Source organism: Heloderma suspectum, chromosome 2 (assembly GCF_057233095.1).
Source record: "Heloderma suspectum isolate Gila_16-S chromosome 2, 16-S_ref, whole genome shotgun sequence".
In the NCBI taxonomy this organism is placed as follows: Eukaryota; Metazoa; Chordata; class Lepidosauria; order Squamata; family Helodermatidae; genus Heloderma; species Heloderma suspectum.
The window spans coordinates 349,747,647-349,768,696 of NC_139459.1; positions in this window are offsets into that span (position 1 = coordinate 349,747,647).

A 21,050-nucleotide genomic window follows, 5' to 3' on the forward strand; every position below is an offset into this window, starting at 1 on the left:
CACCCATGGAGTGACTTTGAATGATAGAGAATCTAGAATCTTGGGCAAAATCTTGGGCAAGGGGATTCCTGGACTTTATTTCTGGGAACCTTTGAGGGTAGTGATGCACAGGACTGAACCTGCAAAGTTCTTCATGCAAAACATGTCCCCTGCCACTGAACACGAGCAGAGCCCTGTTGGTTCAGATCAAAGGACCATCTACTACAGCAGGCTGTTCCCAAAGCATCCAGCCAGGTGCCTCTGAGAAGCCCATAAGCGGGACATGAAGGCAATAGTCCTGTCCTGTTGTTACAAACGTGAAGTGGTATGCAGAAGCAGACTGGTTTTTTATCTGCAGGACATACGTATTTATTAATTATTGGTTTATTCAAGTATTTTCATCCTGCTAAGCAGCAAAGCAAGGCTCCCAGAGTCGCCTACAATTGATAAAAAAAGACGGTCCCTGCTGATGGGCTTAAACTATAAAAAGACATGGCACACAATGAAAAGGGATGAGGAAGCAACCATATAGGAACCATGATCACAAGGTATTGATAGACCTCCATGAATGTATCTAATCTTTGTTTATTGCTTCAGGCCACTACCACATACTGTGGCATGGCATTACGAAATCTGCCCCCTTTTCAACCCTCATTCATTTTGTTAGTTTTTGCTCTCTCATTCATCCTGGTTTCACCTTCCTTTCATGGCATCTATGCTTTCATCCTTAACATATCTTACAGGGCAGGGCTGGGCATAAAGTAGATCTCCAAATGTTTGGAATTCAACTTCCAGAAGTTCCTCCTAACATGGACAATGGGGAGAAAGCTAGGATTTGAATTCCAAGACATCTGGAGATCTATTTTCTGTACACTCCTGTTTTGGAGGCTGTAATAGACCACTGACTAAGAATAATGTAAAATCGATTGTAGCAGATTTCCCCAACCTGATTCCCAGCAGATGTTCTGGAGTTCAATTGCCATCTGTCAAAATCACGGTGTTCAATGGTTAGCAATGCTGAGATTTCTGGTCCAAACAATTTTCAGGATACTGCCTCATGGATGAGGCTGGATTATAATAATGCTGCAGCTAGTCTTTCCTCCTCCTCCTCCTCCTCCTCCTCCTCCTCCCCCTCCTGCTCTTCTTCTTCTTCTTCTTCTTCTTCTTCTTCTTCTTCTTCTTCTTCTTCAGATGCAGGCCATTGCGACAAGTGTCCAGATGATCAACATCCAAACAAGGACCGAGATCAATGTGTTCCTAAGCTGATCAACTTTCTCTCCTACAAAGAAATGTTGGGGATCATCATTACCTTCTTTTCCCTTTTCTTATCCCTCACCACTGGCCTTCTTTTAGTGATCTTCATTAAATATCGAGAAACCCCAGTAGTCAAAGCCAACAACCGTGACCTCACCTACATGCTCCTCATCTCTCTCCTGCTTTCCTTTTGGTCCTCCTTCCTATTCATTGGTCAGCCCCAGAAGGTGACCTGCCTTCTCCGACAAACTGCCTTCAGCATCATCTTCTCAGTTGCTGTCTCTTGTTTGTTGGCCAAAACGATCATGGTGGTGGTGGCATTTGTAGCCACCAAGCCAGGCAGCAGGATGAGGAAATGGCTGGGGAGCAGTTTGGCAAACTCTATTGTAATGTCTTCCTCTGGTGTTCAAGTTGGCACCTGCATTGTCTGGCTTGGAATCTCTCCTCCATTTCCTGACTCTGACATGCTTTCCCAACCTGGGCACATCATCCTGCAATGCAATGAAGGGTCTGCCATCATGTTTTATCTCACACTTGGTTACATGGGCTTTCTAGCTGCCATCTGTTTCATGGTGGCTTTCCTGGCCAGGAAGCTGCCTGGAGCATTCAACGAAGCCAAGCTGATCACCTTCAGCATGTTAGTGTTTTGCAGTGTGTGGGTGTCCTTTGTGCCAACCTACCTGAGCACCAAAGGCAAAGACATGGTGGCTGTGCAGGTCTTCTCCATTTTGGCCTCCGGTTTGGGATTACAGGGTTGCATCTTCATCCCCAAATGCTACATTATTGTACTGAGGCCAGATCTGAATAAAAAGGAGCATCTAATGATGAAACCAAAAGACTGCATATGATTGAAATAGACTGATTTTGTACAGCATGGTGTTAATAAAAGCCAATGTATCTGCCTTGGAAGTGAACATCATTTGTAAGTTATTCTAACCAATCTCTCTTCTTTCCAAATGCACTGCAAGAAGAACTGATTTATTTTGCAAAAAAGTTGGCAAGGTGGTGCCGAAAGGTCTCCAGTGCATCTGAGGGGTCCCAGTATGGGGAAGGTTGGGTTAGACTGTGTGTGTTAGAGGATGTGACCCACATCACCTTCAGCATTAAGGAAGAGTTTTAAACTCCAGGGGCCAATCTTCATGGGAACTGTATGAGAAGTACTTTCATGTTATATCTGGATTTTCATGACATTGGTTTGGTCCGCCAGGGGCACATGATGTAAGAAAAGCAGTGTATACATTATTTAAAGACTGTCTTTCCCATGTCACACACTTGAATTCACCATACATTGGTGTTGGGTGGGCAGCATCTAGCCAGTAGAACTGAACATCGTCCGTGTGTAGGTGCTCCTCAGCGAATGGGAGGGGCTTGTTCCCCACTGCTGTCCACACCCTCTGCTCAGGGATGTTTTCATCCCTGTAGTTTGCCCCACACCTCTCCTCTCTCTTCCACCATTGGGATATTATGAAGGATTCAAAGGTACTGTGCTATTATGAATGGGGGGGGGGAAGGCTTCATAAAGTGAATGAGTGAAGTGGCTACTGCATAATTCCGAATGATTGAGACAGTGCTACTGCTCTATGATGAATGGGAAAAACAGGCTATATACTGTGGGTGGATAAAACAGTTACTCTGCTAGGCTTTATATCGGGATTGGGAAAAAAAAAACTACTGCGATATACTGAAAGGATGAAATAGCTTCAAATAGTGCTTAGTGGGAAAGCAAGCCTGTGTCCACAAGGGCCCTGCTTTGAATGGGGAAAAAGAAGGAAGGGGTAGGGAGTAGAGGGAAGGGTTGGCCCCACCCCTTGACCATGTCATTTCCAAATCACAGGGGCACACCCAGGATTCAATGCTGCGGGGATGGGACATATGGCAGCAGAACAGCAAGGGGGGCACGTTTAAGGGAAAGAGATGTTCTAAAACTGACTTCCCAAAATGTGCCTTTTACAGAGGGAAGCTGTAGGGGCCACCATTTGCGTGCCTGCATTAGGCTGTGATACTTACTTACGTAGCCTATCACAGCCAAATGCAAGGACACAAATGGCAGCCGCTACAACTGGAAGTCTGGAGTGGAGAGAAGCCGGCTGGGGAGGATTCAAGGGGGAGTGATGGTTCACCTCCCCCCCACCGCCGAAGCCCTGGAACTGAACGAGGCAAGGGATTTGCACATCCCTACTTTTATACATGTTTTGACATATTTTGCTTTTTTTTTTTGGTTAGAATAAAATTGTTGTGTTTTTATACTTTTAAAGCAGATAAGGCCAAAATATCCTTTTTTGGTTCTTCGATGCTCACAGAAACAATCTTATATCAGAAAGATGACTTTCTTGACTTCCTGCTTTAGCATTCCAATCCCCTATGATGAAGAGGACATCTTTTTTTGGTGTTAGTTCTAGAAGGTGTTGTAGGTCTTCATAGAACCGATCAACCTCAGCTTCTTTGGCCTCAGTGGTTGGGGCATAGACTTGAATTACTGTGATGTTGAATGGTTTGCCTTGGATTCATACTGAGATCATTCTATCATTTTTAAGATTGTACCCCAGTACTGCTTTTCCCACCCTTTTGTTGACTATGAGTGCTACTCCATTTCTTCTAAGGGATTCTTGACCACAGTAATAGTTAAGATGGTCACCTGAATTAAATTCACCCATGCTTGTCCATTTTAGTTGGCTGATTCCCAAGATGTCAATATTCAATCTTGCCATCTCATATTTGACCACCTCCAGCTTACTTTGATTCATTGATCTTACATTCCAGGTTCCTAAACAATACTGTTCTTTACAGCATCAGATTTTCTTTTCACCACCAGACATTTTCACAGCTGAGTGTCGTTTCGGCTTTGGCCCAGCCACTTCACTCTTTCTGGCGCTACTTGGAAATACCCTCTGCTCTTCCCCAGTAGTATATTGAACACCTTCCGACCTGAGGGGCTCATCTTCCGGCGTCATATCTTTTAGTCTTGTGATACGTTCCGTGGGGTTTTCTTGGCAAGAATACTGGAGTGGGTTGCCATTTCCTTCTCCAGTGGACCACATTTTGTCAGAACTCTCTACCATGACCTGTCCATCTTGGGTGGCCCTGCACGACATAGCTTATGGCTTCACTGAGCTACGCAAGCCCCTTCGCCACAACAAGGCAGTGATCCATGAAGGGGTGTCACTCTCTACAATTGCATTAAATCGCTTATTGTCTGCATTTGGGACTTATTGCTCCGAGAATAGTTTTACTATCAAGGCTAAGTTTTAGAGTTCTCAAAAGCCTGTAAACAATATGAATGGACTTTAAATGATAATATTATTAAGGAAGTCTCCCATATAAAGTCTGCCATATGCAGAGCACTGGATTCTGGTCTGAACAAACTAGGCAGGCATTTGTTTCTCATTAAATTTTGTATAATCAGACTTCTGGTCAACACAGATGTGGGCAGCAGGGACAAGTTTCTAATCCAATCTCTGCTACAAAGGGTGTCAAAGACAGGGTTGCATTTGCAGCCATCTATCTGGAAGTGGGTATCAGATCAGTTGAATGTTGGGATGTTGTGAATGTTAGTTTCCAGCTTCGTGTTTGATGATTATCTCCTCATTCTCGTCAAAAGATTTCCTCAAAGCTTTGGGCACTATGGCGCTCCTGTTCACCAGCCCCACACAGCTTTTGGCAATCGTCTGCTTTGCAAACGGCTCCAGCCGCGATCCCTTCATTCTTGCGCAGTTGCTCTTCATTTTTTCGCACCCCCCCACATATATGCACATTGTGGGGGGTGGGATGTGCAGCTGTCAGGCCCTTTTGATTTTGAGCATTCAATGAATAACACTTGCAAGAGAGAGCTACTGGGCAAGAAGATGTGTTGTTGTTCAGTCGTTAAGTCATGTCAGACTCTTTGTGACCCCATGGACCATTGCACGCCAGGCCTTACTGTCCTCCTCTCTCTCCCGGAGTGTGCTCAAGTTCATATTCATTGCATCGGTGATGCTATCTAGCCATCTCATCCTCTGCCGTCCCCTTCTCCTTTTGCCTTCAATTTTTCCCAGCATCAGGGTCTTTTCCAGTGACTTTTCTCTTCACATTAGGTGGCCAAAATATTTGAGCTTCAGCTTCAGTATCTGTCCTTCCAATGAGCACTCAGGGTTGATTTCCTTTAGGACTGACTGATTTGACCTCTTTGCAGTCCAGGGGACTCGTAAGAGTCTTCTCTAGCACCACAGTTCGAAAGGATCAATTCTTCGGTGCTCAGCCTTCCTGATAGTCCAGCTCTCACAGCCATATGTTGCTACTGGGAAAACCATAGCTTTGATTATACGGACCTTTGTCGGCAAGGTGATGTCTCTGCTTCTGACTATGCTGTCTAGCTTTGCCATAGCTTTCCTCCCCAGGAGCAAGCGTCTTTTAACTTCATGGCTACAGTCAACGTCTGCGGTGATCTTGGAGCCCAAGAAAATAAATTCTGTCACTGCTTCCATTTCTTCCCCTTCTCTATGCCAGGAAGTGATGGGGCAGATGCCATGATCTTAGTTTTTTTAATGTTGAGTTTCAAACCAGCTTTTGCACTCTCCACTTTCACCCTCAACAAGAGGCTCTTTAGATCCTCTTTGCTTTCTGCCCTTAGTGTGGTATCGTCTGCGTATTTGAGGTTGTTGATAATTCTCCTGACAATCTTAATTCTGAGCTGTGATTCATCCAACCCGGCATTTCTCATGATGTACTCTGCATATAAGTTAAATAAGCAGGGCGACAATATGCAGCCTTGTCATACTCCTTTCTCAATTTTGAACCAATTGGTTGTTCCATGTCTGGTTCTTACTGTTGCTCCTTGACCATCATACAGGTTTCTCAGGAGACAGGTAAGGTGGTCTGGTACTCCCATCTAGGGATGGTGGAGAATTCCGCCACAGATTTCAGTGAGGCCGAATGCACTGGAATTCGGCCCCCTGAAACCCATGGCGGAACAGCCTCCCACCCCCCGCCACCCTGTGGAATCCCCCCGGGATGAAGCTTACCTGGGCCAGATGTGGAGGGGGAGGCGGCTCCAGTGGCGGCTCCAGCGGTTGCGGCGGCTTGGCTCTTGGCCAGCTGCTGAGGCTGCAAATGGCGGCCGTTGTAGCGGCCGCCATTTGTGTCCTTCCAGACTGCCGTGATAGGCTACGTAAGTATTTACGTAGCCTATCACGGTAAAGGTAGCCATGCAAACGGCGTAGTGGCTGCCGTTTGCATAGCTGCCTCTACCGTGATAGGCTATGTAAATACGTAAATACATAAATGCGTAAATACGTAAATGTGCACTTACTTCATTTTCCATATTTCTGCTCCCCTCCCCCCGGCCAGGCATGAATGAATATCTGGGTTGTTCAGTTGTCACAGGGAATCAGCTAAAGAGAATGAATAAGGTGCTCAGACCCCTGCCCAGCCAGCCTGTCCTTCACCACCGAAATGCATTTGGAAAACAAGGGAGAGGTGACTTTGCTGAGAAAGGTTGCCCCTCTGCCTGCTTCACAGAAGCCTCAGTCTTGCAAGGGGTGCTTTCAAATTCTTCTTCTTCTTCTTCTTCTTCTTCTTCTTCTTCTTCTTCTTCTTCTTCTTCTTTATTTATTACAGTTCTATGCTGCCTTTTGCCCTCCTTGAAGAACCCAAGGTGGCATACATGATCCTCACATTTATCCTCACAAAAACAACCCTGGGAGGTAGGTTGGGCTGAGAGCAATAGCCTCACCCCCCCCATGTTTGTCTTCATGGGATTGCGCACCCATACAAACACACACACACCACACTCCAACAACACTTTTTGGAGCACATCTTGCCTTAGTTTGACCAGCTCTGGTTTTGCCTTTGACTCCATTGAATTCAGTTTTATTATGAATGTTTCTCATTTTCTTGCTCATCTCAGCGTTTAAATGGCATCGTCATTGCATTGCATATGTTCCATGTCTTGAACAAGCAGCAGGTTTGCAAATGGGAAGATTGCATCTGCAAAGAAAGGGGCACCTTGTGGTAACTGCTGCACAATTACACAACCTCACATGCACTGTTATCTCGATTTGCATTGCTTGGGACTAGGGATTAGGGATGGCGGAGAATTTCTCCCCGAATCTTTGGGGGGCCGAGTGCCAACGCATTCAGCCCCCCGAAATCGGCGGTGAAATTCTCCCCCCCGGCCCCCCCCGGGATGGGACTTACCTTTGGCGAATGTCCCTCCCGGCGGCGGGTCCTGGCAGCGGTTCGTCGGGGGCGGGGGTGGCAGCTGGTCTTCCGACCGGCTGCCGCCGCCGCCATTACAAAGTAAAGTGAAAAAACAAACAAACCCGTGATAGGCTACGTAATGAATAACGTAGCCTATCACGGCTAGATTTCCAAAGTTAGCTGTGATAGGCTACGTAAATCGTTACGTAGCCTATCACGGGTGACTTTGGAAAAAAAAAAGCACGTACGCAAATGGTGGCGCCCTTATATAAATAGTGTTGCCCTTATTTTCGCCATAGTCTATGTAAATCTTTACGTAGACTACCGGGACCAAATAAGGAACGCAAATGGCGGCGCCCATAGGGCGCCGCCATTTGCCTACGCGCTTTTTTCTTTTTTCCAAAGTCAGCTGTGATAGGCTACGTAATGATTTACGTAGCCTATCACAGCTGACTTTGGAAATCGAGCCATGATAGGCTACGTTAATTGTTACGTAGGCCATCATGGGGTTGTTGTTGTTGTTTTTTCACTTTTTCTTTCGCGGCCGGGGAGCTGGGGCGCTTCTCCCCGGCCTGAATTTCGGCCAGGCAAGGCGAGGTGCCTCCCCCCCCGGCCTGAATTTCGGGGGGAGAAGCGAAGCGCCTCCCCCCCACCGCAAAGCAAGCTGCGGGACAAGGTAAGTCCCTTTCATACATCCCTACTAGGGATGTACAAAAGTCACTTACCTTTTCGAAGGGTGAAATTCACGGTGGGGGGGAGGCTCTCTGTCCCTCTCCCTGAAATTCTGTCTGACCAGCTTCGCTCCACGGAAATTCTGCAGAGCTGCTGGCCAGGGCCTCCTGCAGCCGGACATCTGGCCGCTGAGCAGCCTGCAGGGACGCAAATGGAGGCTTCTGTAGCTGCCACCATTTGCGTCCCTGTATTTTGCCGTGATAGGCTATGTAAATACTTATGTAGACTTATCATGGCCTCCGCAGGGACGCAAAAGGAGTCCCTGCGCTAGCCGTGATAGGCTACGTAATTATTTACTTAGCCTATCACAGCTATGATGTGGAAGCAGACGCGGCTGCCATTTGCAAGTCTGCATGGATGGCAGCAGGTAAGTGCTCCGTTTCGCGTGACTTTCGTGTGGTGGGGGGGTGGGGGCTTCATTCCACCGTGGGTTTCGGGGGGCTGAATGCAGTGGCATTCTGCCTCACCGAGATCCATGGCAGAATTCTCTGACATCCCTATTTGGGAGACGGTGCACAGTTAACCAAGGCTGTGCTTTCAAATGGAGCGTGATGCACAACCAGTATGTTGGCAGTGTGGTGGAGTGGCTAGAGTGTTGGACTGGGAGTCAGGAGATCTGGGCTCTAGTCCCCACTCAGCCAAGAAGCTCACTGGGCGAGTTTGGACCATTCACTGACTCTCAACCTAGCCTACCTCACAGGGTCATTGTGAGGATAAAATAGAGAGGATGGGTTCCTTGGAAGCAGAAAAAATGTGGGATATAAATGTTAGAAAAAAATAAATAACCAAGGGAAGTCTTTGTGTCTAAATGGGAAAAAGTGCACCATCAAACCAATCACAGCTATGATTTAGAAGGATGCAAGATAATAATTTAGAAAAATCATATAATTATAATGTTGCATGCCTGCTATTGCAGGTAATTTGTGTCCCAAGGATTAGATGCCAGTATTGGGCCAGGCAGAAATATCTCAAGATCTTATTTTAATGGCAATATTTCACTCATCCACTATTACAAGAGAGGATGAGTGAAATCTTGCAATTAAGATAAGATCTGATGATATTTCTGCCTGGCCAGCTCTCTCTCACAGCTTCAATCTCAGTTTCATTCAGATTGAAATGGGTCATTTCCCTCAAATTCTGCATAACAATTTGAAAGATTCATTGACTATACGGAAAGAGATCATTGCTCAATGAGACACGGGGGGGGGGGGCAGCACCCAACGTACATCAGATGAGACCAAGCTAGTCCAAGAGGGAAATAAATAATAAACTTAGAATTCAACTCCACCATTTCAGAGAATATCTTCACAAGCAGAAGAAACTACGGATGTCAGACAATTCTGCCAAGGATCTTGGTGAGGCTGAATGCCAGTGCATTCAGCCCCCCGAACTCCATGGCAGAACGGCCTGCCCCCCCACAGATCCCCCCTGGGATGAGACTTACCTGGGCGGATGTTCTGGACAGCGGTGGCTCCAGTGGCAGCTTCAGCAAAGGCGGCGGCTGGTCTTCCGACCAGCCGCCGCTGCCGCCGCCACCGCCACCATTTGCAGTCTTCCCCCCCATTCATAATAGGCTACATAAAGACTTACATAGCCTATCACGTCTGGGTTGAAAAAAAAAAAGAACACGTACGCAAATGGTGGCGGCTATGGCCGCCGCCATTTGCGTCCCCTATTTTTGGTTGTCTTAGTCTACGTAAATATTTACGTAGACTAAGACGGCAAAACTAAGGGGGAACGCAAATAGCGTAGTGGACGCTATTTGCGTTCCCCCTTATTTTTGCCGTCTTAGTCTACATAAATATTTACGTAGGCTAAGACAACCAAAAATTGGGAACGCAAATGGCAGCGGCCGTAGCCGCCGCCATTTACGTATGTTTTTTTTTTTTTAACCCAGACGTGATAGGCTACATAAGTCTTTACATAGCCTATCACGGCTGAATACAGGGACGCAAACAGTGGAGGACGCAAACGGCCATTTGCGTCCCTGCTAGCCGGCGGCCGGATGTCTGCGGATGTCCGTGGAGCAGAGCCGGCCGGCCAGGATCCCAGGGGGAGGCACAGAGCGCCTCCCCCCCTCAGTGAGGATTCCGGGGGGAGGGACAGAGCACCTCCCACCCCCCAGTAGAACCCGGTGGAGCCAGGTAAGGGGGGGTTTCGTACATCCCTAGAAGAAACCGAAAGAAAAAAATATAGTTTCTTCATTCATCAATCAGATGACAGTGGTGGTTGCATTCATTGTTTTACACATTTACTTGTGTGAGTGGCGGCCCAGAGAGCTTTGGCTATAGGGTGGAATAGAAATAAAATACCTAAATAAATTGATAAAGAAAGAAAGAAAGAAAGAAAGAAAGAAAGAAAAAAAGGGGCAGGTGCAGTGTGGTCTTGGTCTGTTGTTTGTGGTGGCATTTTGTGTGTTTGTGTTTCGGCTTGGATGGTGTGACCACTGGGCTGTGAGAGAACCAAAAGAACAGCCCAAGATATATGCCCAGGAGCAGACCATCAAACCGAGGAGATTCTTTCCTCAAGTGCCTCATTCTTCCCAGTCATGCAGACTAGAAATGCACACACAGCTCATTTCCCGTGTTTCTGCTTCTTGTATTTCTGTGTGTCTGTCGCAGTGTGGGCAGTGGAAGTGGAAGCCATCAGACCCCGCCCACCCCCAAAAAAGAACAAGGGTCACCACCATGTTTCACAGGAAACACCAGGAGGGCCATCATGAGTAGGAAGAATTGCCTGGCAGGGCAGGAGTTGCTTCGTTGTGTGGCCCATTGAATGTGCAGTGCCTTTTTGAAAAGCTCTCCTTTTTTCCTCATTTTCAAGCACACGTAGAATGTGCCTGGACTGTTCCAGGCCTGTAGGGGAAGGGGGAATTAATTTTTATTTTGGGAATGGGGAGAACTAACCAGTTTTCCCAGACACCAGAGGCCACCCACCCACGGTTACGATAAGACAGTCACTCCTGTCCTGTATTTGGGTGGTGATAGGAGCAGAGAGCACTATCCTACTGAAGCTAGAAGCGTTGATCCCGGGTTGGGATGCTATGAGGCTGCACTTAACTCTTTGCATGGCATTTTCTCTCTCAAGTCAACAACTTGCTCCGAGAGGCAGCGCTTCCCACTAGCTGCATTCTTGCAAGGGCCAATTCCTCCACGTTGGCATGAAGAGTACACTGCGCAATGGAGAGAGTGTGTGTGTGTGTGTGGGGGGGACCTGCTACTTGAAAACCAGATTCCCTTGTATGGCTGGCTATCCCAGGAAACCTGTGTGGCACTGCCATATTAAGTAATGCATTCAGGCAGAACTCGTGACCACATAGTGTCTCTTTGCAAGGTTAATTCAAATACATAGAGCAGGAATGTTTGAATTGTGTACACCTCACCTGCCATATTAAGAAGACAAATAATATCATACAACTGCAAACTGGAGGAGCCCTGCATAGCAACTGCAAGCAGCACAGGGACAGGCAGCTGCCCACCCCAAAATTCCATACGAACACACATAGCCCCAGCCGCAGTCTCTGTCGCTGTACAACGCATGTCAAGGTTCCATGGAGGAGAGGGATCGGGCCCAGCCCCACAACCCCAGCAGCAGCAGCACCTCCCAACACACCCTTGAGGCCAGCCAGCTGCCATCCATCCATCCATTTGTATGTCCTTTAGAAAAGGTTAAAAGAAGTTCAATTAAAGATGCATTCTTCGTTTTCGAACCATGCGGTCCTGGGTTTTATGAATTTCCCCCAAAGCCACCCCCAGGGAGTACCCCTGAATAGGGTTGCCTGCCCTGGCACAGAAATGTCCCCTGCGCCAGAGAGAGATTGCTCTGAGGTTGAGGACCTTCACCTTCAGAGGCTTGGCTTGGCTGCGTGTTCTCTCCAGCCTTCCCTTGCTTCCTCAGATGCCTCAGCCTTGCAATGGGAATTTGGCTCTTTCGAAACCTTGGGCTGAGAGTCTGTGACTGGCCCAGAGGAGCTCAGATGATGCCAAAGGGGACAGTGCACCTGAAGCTGAACTTTCAGTGGCTGAGTAGAAGGCGACTTTCAGCAGCAATAGGTGATCAGACAAGTAACACCGCTGAAATTCCCTCTTCCGTGCAACTGTGAAAAGTGCAGGAGCCTTGCTCTGTTTTGCATCTGGCCACGTTATCCAGTAGGGCATCTACACCAACCTGAACATTCAACATACTTGTCCAAACTTTGCTACTTTTATATTAATCCACTACAGGTTTGCTAAAAACCTTATAACTATCGAAGAACCATATGCATCGCTTTGAGACAAGGCTTTTCTCAAGCTATCTCCTTATTTAGGGAATTTCAGTGGGTATAGACAACATCATCGTCAACTTGGACCCTCCCATGTTTTCCCAATACATCTTCCTTTTTTTCTTTCCTTCCACAAAACGTTAATTAAGGAAGAACAGACAGAATAGCTGCACAATTTCATTTGACTGGTTGTGCTAGAACACTTCCTTCCCCTATTTTCAGTGTTCAGGCAATGAGTATTGTTGCTTGTTTCATTTCATTTATTGTATTTCCATACCGCCCCATAGCCAAAGCTCTCTGGGCGGTTCACAAATGTAGCCAAAATGTTTTAATAACCAAAGTATCTTGCTCATTCTGTTTGTAGGGAAGATTTGTTGCACTAGATATCCCAATAATAAATAACCAAGGGAAGTCTTTTTGTTTAAATGGGAAATAGTGCACCATTAAACCAATCACAGGTACGATTTGTGAGGATGCAAAATAATATGTAAATCTTTACTTAGTAGGGATGTACGAATTGTGCTCATACCATCCCGCTTGACTTCCGCAGTTTGCGTCCTCTGTCCTGTTCCGCTATCCGCAAGCCCCCAAAATCCTCTGGTTTTTTTTCCGCCTTGGAAGTTACGTAAATAAATCCACAGCAAATGTCAAAAAATCCTCCGAGTCCAACAGCCGCCTGTCCCGCCATTCCACGAAAGACTATTCTTTGCAAATATTTACGTCGTTTCTGTCAGCCGGAATTGACCCTATGTAACTTCCGCCGCACTCGCCATTGTTTGTTGTGATTGCTTACGTATTTTGTCCCTGGGGGGAATCCCCCCATAACTTCCACTGCACTCGCCATTGTTTGTTGTGATTGCTGACATATTTGTATTTTCTTCCTTGGGGGGAATCCCCCCGTAACTTCCGCCACACTTGCCGCTGTTGTGATTGCCTTGGCCAGAACTTTCCTGCTATTTTCGTAATTGTTTACGTATTTTTTTTCATTGCTGCCTGGAATGTTTCCTGCCCTCTGTGGGATCCCCCACTGTCTTGTTTTCTCGGACAGCGACAGGGACTGTGATTTTATTAATTTCTGTGTATTTGTGCTTGATGTTCCTCGCGTTTACTGGTCTTGTTAACCTAACTGTCTCCCAAATAAAAAAAAAAACAGGGCTGAGCTCCGCTTCCACAAAATCTGTCGTCAACTTCCTGCTAAATTCCTGAATGTCGTCTGCATCTGCGTCTGTGTCTGCGTGGTGATTTGTGGGTGGAGTTCTGTTGTGTGGTGGTGGTTGTGTGTTAGTGGTGGTGCTTATTGGATTTGCTTGTGTCAGTGTTGTTTGTGCATTGTGGTGGATTTGTCTGGTCTGTGTGTGTGTGTGTAGTTGTGCATTGTGGTGTTTTTTCTGGTTTGGTCTGTGTGTGTGTAGTTAAGTGGTGGTTGTGCGTGGCTGTCTGGTGTGTGTGTGTGTGTGTGTGTGTGTGTGTGTAGTATTGTGGCTGCTCTAAAATGGCTGCACCAGTGCTTGGCAGGAGGTGGGACCATGAGGAGACCAAGGCCCTCCCCATTAACATTAGGAGCAGCTAGGAGGTGGCAGCGCTGTTTGGCAGCTGCTTCTGCAGCAATGAAGTTTATTGGGCCCGGATAAAGAGGAGGATGGAGCGAGCGGGCCACCATCGCACGATGGGACAATTGCGGTCCAAATGGAAGGCGCTGAAGCAGTCCTTCATCAGGGAGGGGATGGCTGCTGCTGAGAGGAGGGCACCGCTGTCCACCTCCCCGCCTACTACTGGCGCATCCACAGAGTGTGGGTCAAGGCAGGCCAGCCCCCATTTTCGCAGAGGCATATGCCGGGTAAGTTACATTTGTCCCATCCCATCATCAAGCTTAACTAAATATGAAAACAAGGATGTGTACCAAAAATGAAGCTATCTCTTTGTGGTCTCATGTGGAAAAAAACCAAATCCTGACATTTAGCCTGCAATCCTATGCTTAGTGAACTTGGACAGAAAAAGGTCCCATCATCTTCCCGCCACTTTGGCTGGTTCAGGAAGGGATGCTGGGAACTGCATTGCTTTTTCCTGTACAACCACATGCATAGGATTATGCAGGCCTGGCTACAACTCATATTACACACTGACACGCTGTCCATTTCCAGGGAAATGCTGCTGCTGGTCTCTGCATGGTGCACACAGGGGGACTGGCACCAGCCCAGCAGCAACAGGACCAGCCTCTCGGTGTGCACACGTCATCCTTCTTCATATAGTGATTGCTGAATTTTTGCACCCCACCCACCCCACCTTTCTACCAAGACATTGGCACTCAAGTCAACTCAGGAGCAAGTGTCCATCTGAGACCTTGGAGATCTGGGTATAGTCCACTCAGCCATGGAAGCTCGCTGGGTGACTTTGGCCCAGTCAGAAAGCCCCAGCCTACCTCAGTGTTGTTGCTGTGAGCCTTAAATGGAGAGGAAGAGGCTAATGTGAGCCGCCTTGGGTTCCTTGTGCTAGGAAAAAAGGTGGCATTTATGCAATGCATCAATAGAATAAATAAATACCATGGCATTGCAAATGTAGAAATGGGGAGACTAGAAGTGCAATCCTGTGCATGTTTACAGAAGTCCAACAGTCCCCATCACACCAAAACTGTCAGTACTGTATAATCTGCCTCCCTAATTATCCCCTCATCATTAGACCTTGTGGTGGGAGGACGGAATCAGTGGTTCTTATGGTAGTGGGGATGGTGATAGACAGATCAATGAATGACTGTGGTTTTGTTCACTCACCGCATATATAAATGCATTCATTCTGTTACTGTGACATCCCACAGCTGCGCATCGTGCCTTGCTGGCGGAGGAGGCACTGAGAGCCGCAGAGAGGGAGAGGGGAGAGGAGAAGGAGGAAGAGGAAGAAGAGGAGGAGGAAGAGGAGGAGAAGGAGATCGAAGAGCCCCAACTGCAGCCAGAGCCAGCAGCAAGAGGAGCAGCATCTGTGGAGGAAGGCCACCCTTCTTCCACAGATGAAGCCCCTCCTCTTGTGCTCCTGAGGCATCTCTTGACAGATGTCCAGAGGCTCAGCAGGACCTGTAAGTAGTACTACAGAATGGCTCCTGAGCTAACAACTCTGCTTGCAAGATGCATATTGCCATTGTGCTTTATTCTTCTCTTTCTACACACAGGTGATGACCTTCAAAGAAGAGTGGAGGCCATAGAGCGGGAACTGCATCCTCCTCCAAACTGAGGCCTGCAGCCAGCCAGTGCCCAGCCCAACGTTACAATTGTTTCTGTGTTTTGTTTTGATCTGTTCTGTTTGTATATATAGTTCTTTCTAAAAAAATTTTAACAATTCCTTGGTTCAAGTCCACAGATATAATTTTTTTTAAATCTAGATCATTTTACACAATGATCTCTGTGTTTGTTTACTGTTAACGACAACAAGAATGCTTTCCCAGCCAAACAAGCCCAGCTGCTGTAAGCTTCCCTCATAGGGAGATGGTCAGTCAGCATCCCTGATGTTATGAAGTATGCTTTATTTTACATGGAGGTGCATATCATATACATGTAAACTAAACACATACCAGAGGGATCTTTTCACATAGAACTCTCGGTGCTTAGAAAACCCAAAAGCTGAGGGAGTCCAGAGAGAGACCACAACAAAGTCTTTGAAAGCAATTCCTTGATTTATGAAAGAAGAATTTTAAATGAATTAAAAGCACACATCAAGAGAATTAGAACTATACATACATTTGGGGAATCAGAATCATGCTAATATTCAGAGGGGTAAAGATACACATATACAGTCAATAGCAAAGTACGCTGGGATGCATAGAAAATTGTGCGTGTGTGTAGTAGGGATGTACGCTGCTGCATAGTCCGCCACACACAGTCGGGCAGCGCAACTGGACTCTGCATGTGAGTTATTATAAAGCTCCGCCACATATCGCCAGTGCTTTGGGCTCTGCCCAGGCCAGAAAGGGACTGCTTGTTTGGACAAAGTTCTGAGGGACACCTCAGTGTGACCACACTCACAATTACATGATTCTGCCTCATTGCCCCTCAGAACTTTGGCTCACATTAGCAGCAGTATCATCATCCCAGGGGTCCTCCTCGTCACTTGATGGCTGCTCTACTCTGCTGACAGCTTGGCCTAGTGTGGCATAGTCTGCACTCAGTAGCGTTGCGCATTCATCGAATATGTTTAAATGTCCACCAGGTCTTGCATCCAGAGCCACTGATGTGGTGTGACAAAAAATTTGGAGTGGTGTTGTTTCTCAGTAATGTAGTCGTTTATAGCTGCTTTCTGCTCACAGAGTCTCTGAAGCATATGCAATGTGCTGTTCCAGCGTGTGCACACATCCAAAATGAATTTGTGTTCTGGAAGGCCACGGCTAAGTTGGATGGCGCCGATTGCCTTCATTGCTAAGCAAGACTGCCTGAAGTGAGTGCAAATGGATTGGGCGACCTTAAATAGCTTGCCTATTTTAGGAGATGCATTGCTCAATCCGGAATGTACCACAAGGTTCAAACAGTGCGCAACGCACTGAACGTGGTTTAGCCGTGCGATGTGGGCTGCTTTTAGGTAGTTTGAGGCATTGTCTGTTGCTACACAGCCCACTGTTAGATTTAAGGGGGCCAACCAGGACTGAACAACACCACTGATGCTACTGCTGATGTTTTCTGCTGTGTGTGCCCCTGAGAGCATTTTGAGAGCCAAGGTTGCTGTTCTCCGAGTCAGTCGGCTGCTCTCACTGATGAATAACCATTGCGCAGTGACACACAGATAAGACTTTGTTTGATTACTTGTCCATGTGTCACTCGTTAAATGTACACTTCCTCCAACTGCACATTTCAAATCCTGTTGGAGTACCCTTCTGATTTCAGAAGCCAGGGCTGGAATGGCAATGCCACTAATGTAGTGACAAGAGGAGACATCCCACTGAGGGCACAATCTCTTCATGAAGCGCAGGAAGACCTCGTCTTCCACCAGGGAGAAGGGAAACATACATTTTGCAATGAGCTCGGTCAGGTCGTGATTCAACCTTTGTGCCTGGACGCTGTCTAGGGGTGCATGAAAGTCCCTTACATGTCCTCGAAGCTTTTCGCGGTGGGGGGGAGGCGCTTCGCTGCTCCCCCAAAGTTCAGGCAGGGGAGGGGAGGCTTCCTGCCTCACCCGGCCAAAATTCAGGCCGGGGGGGGAGGCTTCCCGCCTCGCCCGGCCGAAATTCAGGCCGGGGAGGAGGTGCCTCGCCTCGCCCGGCCATGAACTAAAAAGTTAAAACAAAAAAAAAATGCCCCCGTGATAGGCTACGTGACGATTAACGTAGCATATCACGGCTAGATCTGCAAAGTCAGCCGTGATAGGCTACGTAAATCGTTACGTAGCCTATCATCGGTGACTTTAAAAAAAAAAAAAGCGCGTACGCATATGGCGGCCCCCATAGGGAGCCGCCATTCGCGTTCCTTATTTGGTCGCTGTAGTCTACGTAAATCTTTACGTAGACTACAGCGAAAATAAGGGCAACGCAAATAGCGTTGCCCTTATTTTCGCCGTAGTCTACATAAAGATTTACGTAGATTACAGTGACCAAATAAGGAACGCGAATGGCGGCTCCCTATGGGGGCCGCCATTATCCGTACGCGCTTTTTTTTTTTTTAAGTCACCCGTGATAGGCTACGTGACGATTTATGTAGCCTATCACGGCTGACTTTGCAAATCTAGCCATCATAGGCTACATTAATCATCACGTAGCCTATCACGGGGGCATTTTTTTTTCTTTTATTGGAATGGCGGCGGCGGCAGCCGGTCGAAAGACCGGCTGCCGCTCCTGCCCCGGATGAAGACCCGCCAAACCGCCGGCCGGACCCGCCGCTGGGAGGTACATTCACCAAAGGTAAGTCCCGTCCCAGGAGGGTTCGGGGGCAGGGTGTGTGTGGAGAATTTCTCCCCGAAACTTGTTTGGGGGGCCGAACACGTTGGCGCTCGGCCCCCCGAAGTTTCGGGGAGAAATTCTCCGCCAACCCTAACGCTGTCAGAGGGGAATTTCTGTGTCAGCGTGAGGCCTTTCTCAGTTGACGCCTGCCTCTTAGCTAAGTTGCCTTCTGTGCCCTTCTCACCCGGACCACTTTGTGTTAGGTCTTTGGAAGATGAAGCAAAGAAGGCGGTAATGTTCTTTTTGGATGGTTGTGGCAGGGACTTCTAGGGATGTATGAAACCCCCCTTACCTGGCTCCGCTGGGTTCCACTTTGGGAGGGAGGCACTCCGTCCCTCCCCCTGGAATCCTTGCTGGCTGGCTCCACTCCGTGGGGATTCCATGGAGCCGCCGGCCGGCTCCGCCAGCAGCCGGACATCCGGCCGCTGGCTAGCAGGGACGCAAATGATGGCAGCCATAGCCGCCACCATTTGCATCCCTGTATTCAGCCGTGATAGGCTATATAAAGACTTACATAGCCTATCACGTCTGCGTTAAACAAACAAACAAACAACGCATATGCAAATCGCGGCGGCTACAGAAACTACATTTGCGTTCCTTATTTTTGGCTGTCTTAGTCTACGTAAATATTTACGTAGACTAAGACAACCAAAAATAGGGAATGCAAATGGTGGCGGCCGTAGCCATTTGCGTTGGTTCTTTTTTTTTTTTTTTTAACCCAGACGGGTTGCAGGGGGGAGACTGCAAATGGTGGCATGGCGGCGGCAGCTGGTCAGAAGACCAGCCACCACCGAAGCTGCCACTGGAGCCGCCGCTGTCTGGAAGATCCACCCCAGGTAAGTCTCGTCCCAGGGGGGATCCGTGGGGGACGGGGGATGGCAGGCCATTCCGCCATGGAGTTCGAGGGGCCAAATGCACTGGCATTTGGCCTCACCGAGATCCATGGTGGAATTCTCTGACATCCCTAGGGACTTCCCATTGCTATCTTTTGACACAAGAAGCGCATGATGCACCTCCATGTGCCGCCACATGGCAGACGTGCCCACTCGTCCACAGCCCCCTTGTTGTCCTAACCGCATATGGCTTCTACAAATATCACAAAGCACGACATAGTGGTCATTCTCTGCATATTTGAAGAAGCGCCACACATAGGAACTCACCCTGCCACCACCATTTCTTCTTTGGGGAAGGGGGGTATCGGTTTCAGATGAGGTGGCATCAGGAGCTGCACAGTTCCGCTCATCTGTGGATGGTGATTATCAGCAGGCAGCTGTGGACCTGGTTCACCTGTCCCACTTCCGCTCTCTGATGCAGGGAGGACAGTTGTGGGCGTCTCTGTAAAGATTCCAAATAGATAGAAGTGGAGTTTCATGAGAAATGCACCTTTTACACATGAGTAATAGCCAAGAGAATAAAACTGTGTACTCGTAGAAATCCATGAAACATAGCTTGGAATTGCGATCAATCAACATGACACAAGGTGCAGATGTAAGCTACTACTACACTAGCCAGCACTGAGAAAACACATGACACAAGGCAAAAAAAAATGTACTGTACAGACCTCAAAACTCAGCGAGAGTTATCTAAATGTGTCCTCACTGGTGAAAGTCTGAAAAGCATGGGGGAGGAGATATCTGGCTCCCTTGCAAGGTCCACTCCTTTGCATCAGCTCTATTATACCACTGTGTGAGACTCAGCACCTACAGGGCTGGCCCAAAGTATTTTGCTTCCTGAGGAAGAGGATAAAATGGCACTCTTCCATCCTACATAGAGCGATAGCTGAATCTTACTTGAACAGTGACAATGGGAGAGCTCCTTCCACCACACCAGAGGACAACAAGCTGGCTGAGGAGGTACAAGGCAGTCTGAGGAGCACCCACAGTTCTGTGCCCCAACACCTCGCTGCTACCTAATGATAGGGCTGGTCCTGAGCACATACTTGGCAAATCCCACCGCCTTTTTCCGGGGTGCATTTGTGGTCCCCCAGGACAAGTGCCTGATTAGTCAGGCCCTCTTTTAAAAACCATCCTCAGAAATGTAATTGCTTAATCAATTCACATTGCAGCTCTAGTTAAAAGAGATCAAGGCCAAACAAGACAGCAAACTATGATGAATGGCTCTGGAAACAAAGCAAGAACAAAACACTGAAGTGTTTTCCCACTGAAAAGGTGTATCGTTTGAGAAAGTATTGCAGTTCTTTTAAAGGGTTGTGGTTCTCTTTAGTACTGGAGTACCATGTAACATTTAAATAATATGAAATATGTTCACAACAATGAATATGAATGAATGTAAAACAGTCGTGTATGTTTTGTCGTGTTGAAGAAGAAGATCCCTTCCCCAAATGGTTCCCTCCAAAGGTTTTGGACTTCAACTCCCATCAGCCCCAGCCAGCATGACCAATGGTAAAAAATGCTGGGAGTTGTATCCCAAAACATCTGGAAGGCTGCAGGTTGCAGACGGCTAATGTAGGGACTATTCAAATATTCGAAGATCTTTATTTGTATCCAGATATTTACAAGCACCTGTGATGACAGAGTCTTACCAGATTCATCCTTTGGAATGACGTAGATATCTTGATTTTCATTCCGCCACTGTAGAGTCTCCTTGGGAACATTTTCATCCGCTTTGGAGACACTGCCCTTCCCCTAGGGATGGGGGAGAATTTCTCCCCGAAACTTCGGGGGGCCGAGTGCCAATGCATTTGGTCCTCCGAAGGTTCGGGGAGAAATTCTCCGCCCC